Source organism: Lontra canadensis, unplaced genomic scaffold (genome assembly GCF_010015895.1).
Source record: "Lontra canadensis isolate GAN:19392208 unplaced genomic scaffold, GSC_riverotter_1.0 scaffold149, whole genome shotgun sequence".
Lineage (NCBI taxonomy): Eukaryota > Metazoa > Chordata > Mammalia > Carnivora > Mustelidae > Lontra > Lontra canadensis.
Window position 1 is genome coordinate 2,556,978 of NW_022631143.1, and position 12,905 is coordinate 2,569,882.

General features: G+C 44.7%; 1 pseudogene; it reads left to right on the forward strand.

Annotated features, from left to right (window-relative positions):
• The first annotated feature begins 11,929 nt into the window (after positions 1 to 11,929).
• On the forward strand, positions 11,930 to 12,663 carry LOC116859175 (annotated as a pseudogene).
• Positions 12,664 to 12,905: the final 242 nt, after the last annotated feature.

Genomic DNA, 12,905 nt, shown 5'->3' on the forward strand with positions numbered 1-12,905 from the left:
CTCCCACCTAACACGGTGCCCGCCATATAACACTGTCTCATAGGAGGCGTCTAGTACTGTCCTGCAAGGAGTTTACATGCTTTCCTCCTCCTCCAGGTTAAACCATCTATAGAGCCTCTTTCCTCCAACAGTCCTCGGTTTGTACTTTCATTAGAGTCACTCTGCAGATTTGTGTACTCTTCTGTGGTCTTCACATCTGTTCACATCGTCTGGCCACTGGCTGGCCACACTGTGAGCAGGAATTACACTATGTTCATCATCACATTACTCAAAATACAGTATGGGTCTCTTGTAACACCTGGATTCTTAGGGGCAGATTTTGAAGGTTTGCCATATAATAGTTGTGAGGAGGCCTTCCAGAGGTGTATGGACAGAGAGGATGGCAGAGCTGTTAAGAAGGTAGGCTCAGGACCCCAGGTTCGAATCCACTTTGTATTACTTCTGTGAGATTTTGGACCAGTTAGTTCACTTCACTGTGCCTTAATTCCTTCCCTGGAAAACGAGGGTATGAACAGTACCCCTAACAGAGTGGAATTATAAAGATGGAAAAGGCATACAAGCTTCTAGAGCTGAGGCCATGGGCATGCTGGGTTATATCAGCTCTGACTGGCACTAGCTTTTGCTGCTGGAGTCACTGGAAGTTCTTCTTTACATTACAAAGTATAATAATGAGGGACACCTGTCTGGCTCAGTAGAGCATGTGATTCTTTACCTCAGGGTGGTGAGTTTGAGCCCCATATTGGGCAAAGAGATTACTTTTGAAAAAAGTATAATAATGATAGCAGTGAATTCCTTCTAAGATGGAAAATCCTTGAAGGTTCAGGAAAAGCTTCATTAGAAAAGCAACTATTCCAGAGGAAAAAAAATCTAAGATGCATTGATCTAGGCCCCAAAAGCAGCAAAAGAGAGAAAGGATAAAAGGCACAAGTCAGGGAGGGCAGCTTTGAACAGGACAGCTACTTCTTTGCAATGCCAACTCTACTTTTTAGGAAGACTTCATTTGAAATGACAGATTTCCTACTGCATGGACTCCCTTCTTGTGTAAACACCTTGCTCAGATGGGTCTAAACTCCAAAGTTCTACCAGCTGTTTTCAGCTGGTGTCTATGCCCCACACCAAGAACGTTTTTGACAATGTCTGGAGAAATTTTTGATTGTTACGATTGGGACAGGGAGGAATGGAACAGGAGGAGCGGGGTGGGGGGCGTGGGAGAAGAGCACCTTGCTCCTGGCATCTGGCGGGTGGAGGCCATGGGCGCTACGACACACCCCACAATGCACACAGCAGCACCCACACCCCCAACACAGAATTGATCCAGCTAAAACGCTGACACTACTGAGGTAGAGAGACCTTGTTCTAGATCATTACATCTTAACATCGTAGGGATATTCACAAACATCACGTTACAGGCTTGGGTGATTTTGTTTCTGTGACATTTCCACTAGCTTTTGTTGCCAAAGAAAAGCTTTTGACAATAATCAGTGTGTTTTAGGACTTTGTAGACCACAGAGGAGTCCCCCTGGATCCCAACTAAATCTCTCATCTCTTCCATCCATCCATCCAGGCCCCGAAATTCCCTCTTGTGGCCACTGCGCTTCAGAAGGGACCACAGAGCCTCGAGGAGCTCCAAGCTGTTCGGTGCCTGCAGGAAATTTGTGGTTAATCACTTCAACCTGCTTTACTTTAAGAGAGATTTTCTGAGACCTGTTTATTGTTCCGCTCCTTGGCCTCTCTGGCGTTATCTATGACCGAAGACTTAACATTTATTTGTAGAGTAGAAGGTATATTTTTACTCTCACATCCCTTCCAAGTCCCTGAATTAAATTAGCACGAACTTTCCAAAATAAATTCATCTTTGAGCTGAAACTAAGCATGGAAAGTTTCAGTCCAAAAGGATACCTTATTGGAAAGTTAGAGGCAAAGGAATATGAGGATAATAATGAATATTTGAGTGTAACCTCAGCACTCATAGTTACCAAGGATGAAGTCTTTGTTATTTAAAAGATCCTCTAACAGATTTGATGTATGCAACCCAAGACTGACATTCAATTCCCCTTTCTTCAGACTCAAAAAAAAAAAAAAAAACAACTGGAAATAAACAGAATGGAAAAATCAGCACATGTGGATCTAATTCTGCACCATGTCACTGGTTAAAACCCAAGGAAAGAATGTTTTATCAGAATGCGAAAAGGGGAACAATCGATAACAGGAAGGAAGATCTCCGATTCCTTCACTCCACAAAAACGTAATCTGTTGGACCGTAATCTGCTACAGTGGGGTAGTAGCTATCAACCTCACCAAGTTAACGTTCTATTTGAACAGCCACTTACGGCTCTTCCTACAGAAAACGGTTCTCGTAGCTCTGGGTAATTTGTACCACAGACACATGTGAAGGCATTCAGCGCTGTTTTTTTTCCCTCTTGATTCTCAACATGAGAAAATATTTCCCAATCATGTCCAACTCTTGAAAGATTAAAAATCTGTATAATTCTGAGGTTTGCACCTTTTCGATAATCTATTCATAGCCCTAAGTGCAACCTCACTCACGTAAGGCCCAAATAAAATATTACCAGTCAATGCAGCATTAAAAGTAATGCATTTTTTAAAACTGCTATCCTCTAGATGAAACTATTATTTTCCAACAGGTTTTGGCAGCATCAGAATGATTTTCTTCTACCTTCTCGCCCCACCCCCCAAAACACAAATACAGTCTTGGGCAGAATAGGAATACATAAAACAGGTAACAGAGTAATGGCTTTTAAAAAGCAGGGGTCCCAGAAGCTCAGACGCCCATCCCCATACCAATGCTCTTCTTTGTTCCTACTGTCTGGAAAAATGCATGAAAAAAATGGTTTCAAAATTTTTTTTTTCATTTTTCAATGGACTGAGTTGGCATCACTTAGAGGGAGACTTATTCAGGCCCCAGGAGCACTGAATCAAGTTCTCTTAATTTTTTTTTTTTAATTTGATAGGCAGAGATCACAAGCAGGCAGAGAGGCAGGCAGTGAGAGACAGAGAAGCAGGCTCCCTGCTGAGCAGAGAGCCCGATGTGGAGCTCGATCCCAGGACCCTGGGATCATGACCCAAGCCGAAGGCAGAGGCTTTAACCTCCTGAGCCACCCAGGCGCCCCTCAAGTTCTCTTAATTTTAACAGCTCACATAAATAGTAGTTACCAGAGAGTATAATTTGGGCAAAGCTACTTTTGTTTTTTCTTTCCTTTATTCTGTGTTACTTGCATTTTTATGATTTGCCCCCAAAAAGCAGTTTCTACTTTTAAAAGAGTATATATCTTGAAAAAAATTAACATTTTACCAAGTTTCCTTTTTGTCTTCTTGGTTAATACTTCTTCTAGATTGCATCCTGACAAAAGGAAGAGTCAGAAGGACAAATGCATCTTTCCTTTTTCTGTACCTACAATGCGATTCAACTGTAATGCACATGTAACTATGGAGTTAGTCAAATTAACACACACTATATAGTTTTAAAGGGGTCCTATATATTATCTTCAACATAATTGCATGCATTAAGTCTCTATGAATGTAAGATGCTTGCACTGCGACGTCTGTCGCCCTCCCTGTCAGGGCTGATTCTCTTTCTTCGGATGGCTAGGCAGAGATCCCCGCCCGCCATCATGGCTCTGTGGGCATTCCTTCCACCAACTCTCATCAAAGAAACCACATTCCTAGGTGAAGGAAGACAGTTCTTCCTCCAACCAAGGCACGTCCCTCCTCCAAGGGCATGTTCTTGGCATAGGCTAATAAATTCTTAACCCTCATAACCCAAAGGATGTGTGTATATTGTGTGATTTTATGTTTTTAAATAAAAACATTTATTAAAATTCACAAGACCTTAAACGTATACTTGGAATGGGAAGACATCTTAAAAATTTTTTTTCATCAGAAAATGATCCCTCAGCATGCATGTTACTACCAAAACGATAATCACCACCTCAAATCTAGAATCCTACCAAAAGAAGCCCATGCAACAGGAGCTGTTAGATGACAGGGGTTTGCGGAAGCTCACGTTCCCTAAAATATCCTTAGCATTCCTCTCTAAAAAGCATGGGGGAAATCAAAGCAGCTGAAATTGTGGCTTCTTCCTGGCCAGTTCTGAAAAACAATATACCAGAGGCTAGGCATCTTATCTTACGGTCCACATTTCCAGTGAAGTTGAATATAGAAAGTGCATTTGGAGTGGCACATGGTTTGAACTATTTTACTTTAGAGAAAGAAAAATTGAGCAATCCTGGAAGAACTCCATATTCTTCTTTCTTTAAAAAAAAAAAAATTTTTTTTTTAAGTTCCTCTTGAAAACTAGTTACTCCTTTGAACAGGAAGGAAGGGTTTGGAACAGCTGTCCCTGAGTGAATTGGGAGAATGTTAATCACTGTCCCTTCTCTCCTTTACTTAAAGATTAGCTCACATCCCAGGCCCCTGCAAAAGGAAACCGCATACACTTAACTTTTGAGACTACCAGGAGGAATATTTCTGTAACAGTAGTAGTATATCAGCCGGATCTTAAAGATGCTCAAGTCCGGAAACGTACCCCAAAGGCAACAAAAGCCCAAAGGGTCGGCAGTGGGCTGACTGGACATTTGAGAAAGTCATTTGTATCTTGACTAAAGCTCCCCAGGAAAAAGTCAAACACAACAAAGATGGTTTTTAAAAAAAAAAAAAAAAAGAAACTGACATATACACAGGCATCCACAACTTTAGCCAGAGTCTTCCTCGGCAGAGTAAACTTGCACAGACCATGTTAGGTTAAAAATATTATATTAAATGCAATTTCCTCTGCAGCTAATATATAACCACACCATAATCACAAACAGTAATTGTCCCAAACCTGAACAAAAATATTTTGTTCCATATCAGTATTTGAGCACAGACCTAGGTGTGGAAGGATATACAAGGAGCTAAGATTTTTAACAGGGGGAAGGTAAGAGAAGAGGGAAAAGGATTTAAAAAAAAAGAGAGAGAGAGAGAGACAGACTCTCATGGGATAGAAAAACATTCATGGCCTCATACTTGATATGTGTGTACTGGGTAATTCTTAAATTAAATTAAATTAAATTATTTTTAAATAAAAGAGAAACATAACTCTATAAAAGGAGGACAGACTGTTGTTGGATAGAAACATACATGGCAATAACTAGGCAGTGACACAAACATTTGTTTTCAGGATGAAACTACGCACGGTTTCCTTAAAGTCACTGTAATAAGACATTTTATCAACACGGAGTATGACAGACTCTCCACCTACAGGTAATATGCCTTCTGACACAACAGTTAGATATGAGGACGGACATCAGTTGCATTTGAAAAATGGGTCTAGACTGTGCGCAGACAGGTGGGGGTCTATGGGATCCAAATGAATTAGACACGGCCTAAAAAATGGACGGTTTGCCACCGTGGGACAAGAAGTGAAAGCAGTCCCCTCCATTGGTTTCCCCAGGCGCCCGGAGGTCTGGAGGTCTGTGACCTCAGGGCACGCTGGAGACCACCACCCCAGAGTGGCAGAACACCGAAGTGAAAAGCTAAATCCCAAGTACACATAGCAAAACACATCCCTAAGTCCATCAATATGGCAGCAAGATGCTCGCATTAGACAGTGGATAGGAAACTGATCAGAAAAAAAAAAATTAAGGAAACAAAATATTAAAAATGTAGCTGTGATGGAAATCACAAACAGCCTAGAGCTCCTCTCCCTTCGGGAACAGCTGTGTCTGCTAATCCCTGGAGGAGTCCTCCCTGCAATCGCCCTTCCTTCCTTCCTCTGTCTCTCTCTAATAGCTCCCTTGTTCCTGCTGGACAAAACTAGCCCTTTGTGGCTGCTCTCAGAACAACATTAAAAACAGGAATAGGGAAATTGTAAACAGGAGGCTTCTGGTCTACAGGCGAAGACACACACAGGCCTCTGAGGCCTACTTCATGCTAAGCAAAGAAACAGATCTTTGTTGCTAAAGGGATTAGGGCTGCGGGGGTTTCGGAGGCACTGCTGAGGCATTCAACTGGCCTCAAGTAGGGGCTTTGTAAAGAGATACCTCCATTAGAGGTCTGTGAGCGGAAATCATTCATACTCTTTATACAATCTGGGTAATGTGATAGTGTTGGACTGTTCAACGCCTCTGGTGAGGCAGGGTCCTATCTCCTTGAATAGTAAATTCTTCAGCAGCTAAATAGATGGTGGTATAATTACCTTCAGTGACTTTTTTTTTTTTTTAGGTGGTGGAGGTTCAGGGCTGGCGGCGGTAGGGGGGAGGGGGTCGGTCTTCCACCTTTAACCCTTAGTGGGAGTGACGTTAAGGGGTCACCCAGAAGCTGAGAGGCAAAGTCTCCCCAAGTCAGCTCAGAGGCAGTCACTGAACTTCTGGTGCTGGTGTCTCACGTGATCAAAAATGACCCTCTCTGTTCATCCTCTATGTACCGCCAATGATCAATTTGTCCTCACGGATATCAGGATGATAGAAATCTCCGTAACTGCCTCATTCCGTGCCCTGGGCCTCCGCCAATAGACCTGTCCTCTCTATCCTATGCCCACTTTCCCCAGCCACTCCTTCCTTGCCTCCTCCTCCCCAGGTTGCCTTGGTGTTCCCTCTTCTGAGGGAACTTTCTCCATAAACTTGGAGACTCTGTGTGTGTCTGCTACCCCAGCAGGTGATGAGCTCCTTGGGAGCAGTTGCTAATTTATCTTTGTATCTATAATGCCTGGTCCATCATGGGTGCCCAGAGCCATGTCCAGCAGAATGGTGGAAGTTTGACTGTGTTGCCTTCAGATCAGATTAGTCCCTACGGTAGCTGGAAAGATTATGGCAGCTTGCCTTAATGGCTTTTGAGGAATTCTTAAAAATTTATCAGTGGTGGGGTGCCTGGGTGGTTCAGTGGGTTAAGCTTCTGCCTTCAGCTCAGGTCATGATTTCAGGGTCCTGAGATAGAGCCTCCCCTGCCCCTCCCCCATCAGGCTCTCTGCTCAGCAGGGAGCCTGCTTCCCTCTCTCTCTCTCTCTCTCTCTGCCTGCTGCTCTGCCTACTTGTATCTCTCTGTCAAATAAATAATCTTAAAAAAAATTTATCAGTGAACTCTTATAGAGAACCTGGGGTCTTAAAAAAGCAAACAACAACAATAAAAACCTCACTGTGGCCAGTGAGGAAAGAAAAGGAGTCCTCCAAGGAAGATGGTAAGAAGTCACATCCCTAAAAAGAGCCGGCAGACTTCTAAGGGACCTGACTCATTCTGACCCGGCCTCTACACTCTTCTCAGTTAAGGAAGTGTCATCAGCAAAATGGAAATGCTCTTTGGGTTCATATTTAGAGTTCCTGGAAATAAATATTAATTATGGTATCAGCTGTTGTCTACTCGGGAAACTTCTCAGAGATTATTCCAAATATTAGAACTATGGGAAGAGATGGTCCATCAGAGCTAAGGGACACTTTCCCCCAGTACAATCAGACCCATCCTAGACGACTGACAAACTCATTTGGGCAGATGTTGATTCTGCAGAACTTCACTTAGAAGGGATTCTGGTTTGGGTATAAGATAAGCTTGCAAATGCTGTGGAGGCTTTGCAACAACTGATGGAAGGCTGCTGTTTTTCTCCATTGATGCTCCCAGTTCTCTGGGACGTGCCTCTCTGTGAGCATGGCCTTGGATGCCACTAATTGTTGGCTCTCCCCATTGTTCACCATTTTCTATCCAGATTACCTCTCTTCTCGCCATTTGGCAGATGGGACTCTGTTCTTACATTATTAACATCACCGTCTCCAAAAAGCAGTTACACATGGAAGGAAGAAAACAGAGCAATGAGATCATGGGCTTTGTCTCTAATTCTGCCACTGACTCCATCACCCATTCAACCAACAGAGGCTGAGCACCTGCTGTGCACCACACACTGGGCTGGGCACACTGAGAAGAGAAGCAGGACAAGGGACTCGGTGTGAGGAGGGGGAGGCACACAGAAACAGAGTGGCTAATCCCATGACAGCAACCTGCACAAGACCTTCTCTGAACACTGTGAAGCTGAAGAAGTTCAGGAAGTCCTCCTGAAAGAGACAAGCGCTTAGCCCAGAAGATCCAGGATGGATAAAAAAGTCACAGTCATTTGGGACAACTATAGATATATGAATATAAACTACAAACCAAGTAAGATTACTGCATTGATATTAAATTCTTGGATGTAATAATGGCACTGTGGTTATTTAAGAGAGTGTGCTATACTTACTTAGCAGATACACACTGAATGACTCATGGGTCTGGAGTCACAATACCTAAAGTTACTTCCAAATGGTTCAGAAAAAGATGTGCTGATGAGTGTGTGTGTGTGTGTGTGTGCGTGTGCGTGCACACATGTGTGTATACATTTATAAATACATAAAGGGATTCAGGGAAGAGAATGAATATGCAAAATGTTAGTCAATCTAGGTATACATGAACATTTCTTGTACTATCTTTTAGTTGTCTGCACTTTTCAAATTTTCAAAATAGAATACTGGATAAACAATTGTTAAAAATACATACATATAAGGGTGCCCGGGTGTCTCAGTCAGTTGAACATCTGACTCTTGATTTTGGCTCAAGTCCTGATCTCAAGTTTGTGAAATCAAGCCCCACAGAGGGCTCCGTGCTGAGTATGAGCCAGCTTAAGATTCTCTCTCTCCCTCTACCCTTCTCCCCCCTCCACAAAAAGAATACACACACACAACTGATCCTCGAACAATGCAAGGATCAGAGACACACACCTTCATGCATTCAAAAATCCATGTATAACTTTTGACCGCTGGAACACTTAATAATCTATTGTTGACCAGAGCCTTACTAAAAACAAAGTCAATTAAAACGTATTTTGCATATTAATTTGTATCACATACTGTATTGCTATAATAAAGTAAACTGTAAGTGTTATTAAGAAAAGAAAATGTTGTGGGGCCAGTTGGTCAAGTGTCTGACTTGATCTCAGCTCAGGTATTCAACTGAAATGGGCTCCATGCTGGGTGTGAAGCCTCCATTAAAATAAAATATAATAAATATATAAAATATAACAAAATAGGGACGCCTGGGTGCCTCAGTCGGTTAGGTGTCTGCTTCTTGGTTTTGCCTTGGATCGTGATTTCAGGGTCCTGGCATCAAGCCTTACGTTGGGCTCCATGCTCAGTGGGGAATCTGCTTGAGGATTTCTCTCCCTCTCCCCTCCTCATTTTCTCTCTCTCTCTCTCAAATAAATAAAATCTTTTAAAAAAAATAAAAAGAAAAAAGAAGTTATTGTTACAAAAATCCTAAGGAAGAGAAATTACATTTACAGTACTGTTCTGTATCTAAAGGGAAAAATCCACACTTGTAAGTGGACCTGCGAAGCTCAAACTTGCGTTGTTCAAGAACCAACTGCATTTATAAAGCTATTACAAGAGTTAAGACTGGCCTGGAAAAAGAAAAGTGAGCATGAGTCAGATAAAGACCGAAGGAGCATGGGATTTGGGGGTGGTAGCTGGTATGCACACAACCAAAGGTGATACTTGGGTATATTTATCAAATGAATGAAAGGGTTAAACAATTTATGCAGGGAACTGTAAGCAGATCAGACCCAAGTGAACATAAGGTTTATGTTAAGGAGCAAGAGCCCATTTGGCTATACGGGTAGGGAGGGGGTCCATCATGGAGGCCTCTGTATATTCTGCCAAGGTCCTGGGACTTTATCCTGTGGGCGACAGGAGCCATGAGCAGGAGGCAATGTGGTCAGATTAGCATCAAGAGGGACCACCCTGGCAGTCAGGTGTCATGTGGAGTGATGGAGCACAGACCTCAAGGCAGGAGACAAGGGTACCAATCAGGATGCCTTTGGCTCCCTTAAGCACAAAGCCCTGAGTCTAACTGGCTGAATTTATCAAGAGACTTATTATCCAACATAGCTGCAAGCTCTGAAATGACAGACAGGAGATGTGGTTGATTCAGTGCCTCAAAAATGTAACCACGGACCCAGGTTCCATCCTCTCTGCCCTCTACCACTCTCTGCAGTGGGCTCTGCCTGCAGACTGCCTTTCGTCATCTTTACGGGACGGCTGTAGCCATTCCCAGAGTGATGTGTGGACATGGTGAACATCACAGACAGAAGGGAGCCGCTCCTTCTTTGGTCTCTTTCTTAGCAAGGAAAACTCTTCCAGAAGATTCCCAGCAAACACTGCCTCACATCTCACTAGCCCAGATTGGATCACAAGCCCATTTCAAAACCAATCACCATCAAGGGAACAAGATTATATGTTTGGCTCAGAATAAGAATTTATACACAGAGGGAATGAACTCTGATGAATCATCACTTAAAACACTTGGGAGCCTACAGGTCCGGGCAAAAGATGCTAGAAGCCTAAACTAAGATAATGGTGGTGAAAAATGAAGAGATGAGAACAGATTCAGGATTTATTTAGGAAGTTATGTTGGTACAATCTGGTGATGGACTGAAGGTGAAGAAGAAAGAAAAAGGGTTTGGAAAGGACACCCTCCGTAATTCCAGCTTGAATGAATGGGGTCAGGAAGTGCCATTAACTGAGGTAAGGCACCCACAAGGAGAGCAGAGGAGGGTTTGGGGAAACAGTGGTTTGGGGCATATTCAACTGGAAGTGCCTGTAGACTTAGAATAAAGGTGCTGGGCCGTGAGCGGAATACAGGACTCAAACCGTTATCCCGCACAGGTGGTCCATACTTAGCCATGGTTCTCAAACCAGGCTTTGGTCTCTACAGACATTTTTGAACCAATATTTAACCACTGAGAGATTCCAAATAGGATTATGTATTTCTGGTTTCTCTGGGAAATCTGGAAAAATCTGGCAATACTGGTTCTGAACTGCTGCCTGTCAGCAATAGGTGGAGGCCAGTAGCAGCCATACTCTTTAGCTAGAGTAAGAGGTTCTCTGGCCCGCCACACTCACCCACTATCTCTCTGCGTTTACCTGCTTGGCCCTGAAGCCATTTCCAGCCAACGCTCTCCTCACCATCTTGGGAAAGAACCTGAACTGCAGAAACACAGCTGGTAGTCAACGGTATTTAGATGGTGGTCAAAGACCTCACTGCGGATGCAAACACCCAAAGAGAAAGTGGAATGAAGAAGGTCAAGGAGGTCATCCTGGAGCCATTGGTGTTTTAGAAACAGAAGAAGAGAAATTCACGCTGGAGAGAAAAACAAAGAAACTGGAGTGGAGCAAGTGAGCATGAAGGCTCAAGAGCTAAGAGAGGAGAGCTGAAGTCAGAGGGAGGGCTCTCCTGTGCCACATGCAATAGGACGTCCAATGGAAAGAAGGCTCCCAAGGAGATGTGACATTGAGGAAGGAAGTCATGGGTGGCCCAGGAGCCTAGCTGTGTGGCATGGTGAGGGACAAGGCAGACAGCAGTGGGGTGGGTGGAAGATGAGAATGAGTGGATACAGTGTGCATTGGCTGCTTGGGTGAGAAAGGAGGAGTAAAGCCGGATGAAACTAGGGAGGCTATGGGGTCAAGGCATGGTCCCCTGGTAGGATCAGAGAAACTTGGACATTGTAAAGCTAAAAAGAAGCCAAGGATGAGGTGAAGGCTGTAGAAATCTAACAGAGGGATGAACAACAGAACCAAGTCCAAAAGGAGGTGGTGGGGACAGAGGAACAAAAAGGTGAGACGTGGGTAGCTAGCTGGATTCAGTGCAAAGACAAGAGGCCTCCGAGGCTAGAGGACTGGAGGTGATGATAAATCGGGAGGCAGATGGGTGTGTTCAATAATTTGAGAGCTGGTGCACCTGGACCACTCAGTTACAGAGCTTCTGACTCTTGGTTTTGGCTCAGGTCACAATCAGCTACCCCACCCTCAGCCTGGAGTCTGCCTGAGATCCTCTCCCTCCGCTCCACCACCACCACCCCCACCCCCGCATGCACATTCTCTCACGCTCAAATTAATTAATTAAATCTTAACAACAAAAACTGATGCTGGCAGGAGGTACAGGGGGTGCATGGCAGTTGGGGGGAACCACTGGTGCCTCGACCTTCAGGGATGAACCTGCCCAGGGCCCCCAACCAGAACCCAAACCCAAGGAGGTGCTAGACCTGAGCCAACCACCACCCCAGCTATTCCTGGCGGTGCTGAGCCATGTACCCAAACCCCCCACCCTCCCTCGCACACTGCTGGGGTGCTGTTGCCAGAGATGTGGGAGCTAGCATGCCCTGGTGGACAGCCAGGCCCTGTGGCTGCTCATCCTGGCCTAGGACCACGATGCTCTGCCACTGCTGGACCATGGCTGCCTGTGCCCCGCCCCCCCACACCCCCCTGGGGTGGGGTCCTGCCTTCTGGGCCACTTCTGTGAGCAAGCGCAGATGGATCGATGCAACCGCACTTGTAATGCCTACAGCCAAGAAAGCCTCTGGAAATGGATCGTGTAGCATGGTGGGGATGGCTGGGTGGTGGAGGTGAACAAGTCAACAGTGCCTGGAGCTCCTTGCTTTGTGTCTTTCTTCAGCAGATGTGGAGAGAAACAGCTCTTAGACTTGGAGGAGCAGGGTGTATGGCCAGAACTGGTAGATGGTGACAATTGAGATTTGTCAACCAGAGCGTCCTGGCTAAATTCTCTGCTCAGCCTGATCCCATCCACCAATGGAACAACAATGTCTGCTTTCTGGTCACTCACGTGTTCTCCAACATCAAGATGGGCCAGGCGCTTTGAGTCTTTCAACAGTGTGGCCAGGACACTCAGGTCCAGGTTGGTCGCTATGGAGCCCATGGGGTGAACTCCAGGATGACGGTGCAAGCCTTAGTCAAGGGCTGTCCTTGCAAAACAACCTAACTGGGACCTTCCAGCACCTGGGATCCTTGGCCAGGACTTCTCATTAACCAAGGGCGTGTCCTTCCCTGACATCCTGGGTACTCCAGAGTCCATTCCAGGGTTCTGCTGGGCACCGTCTTCAG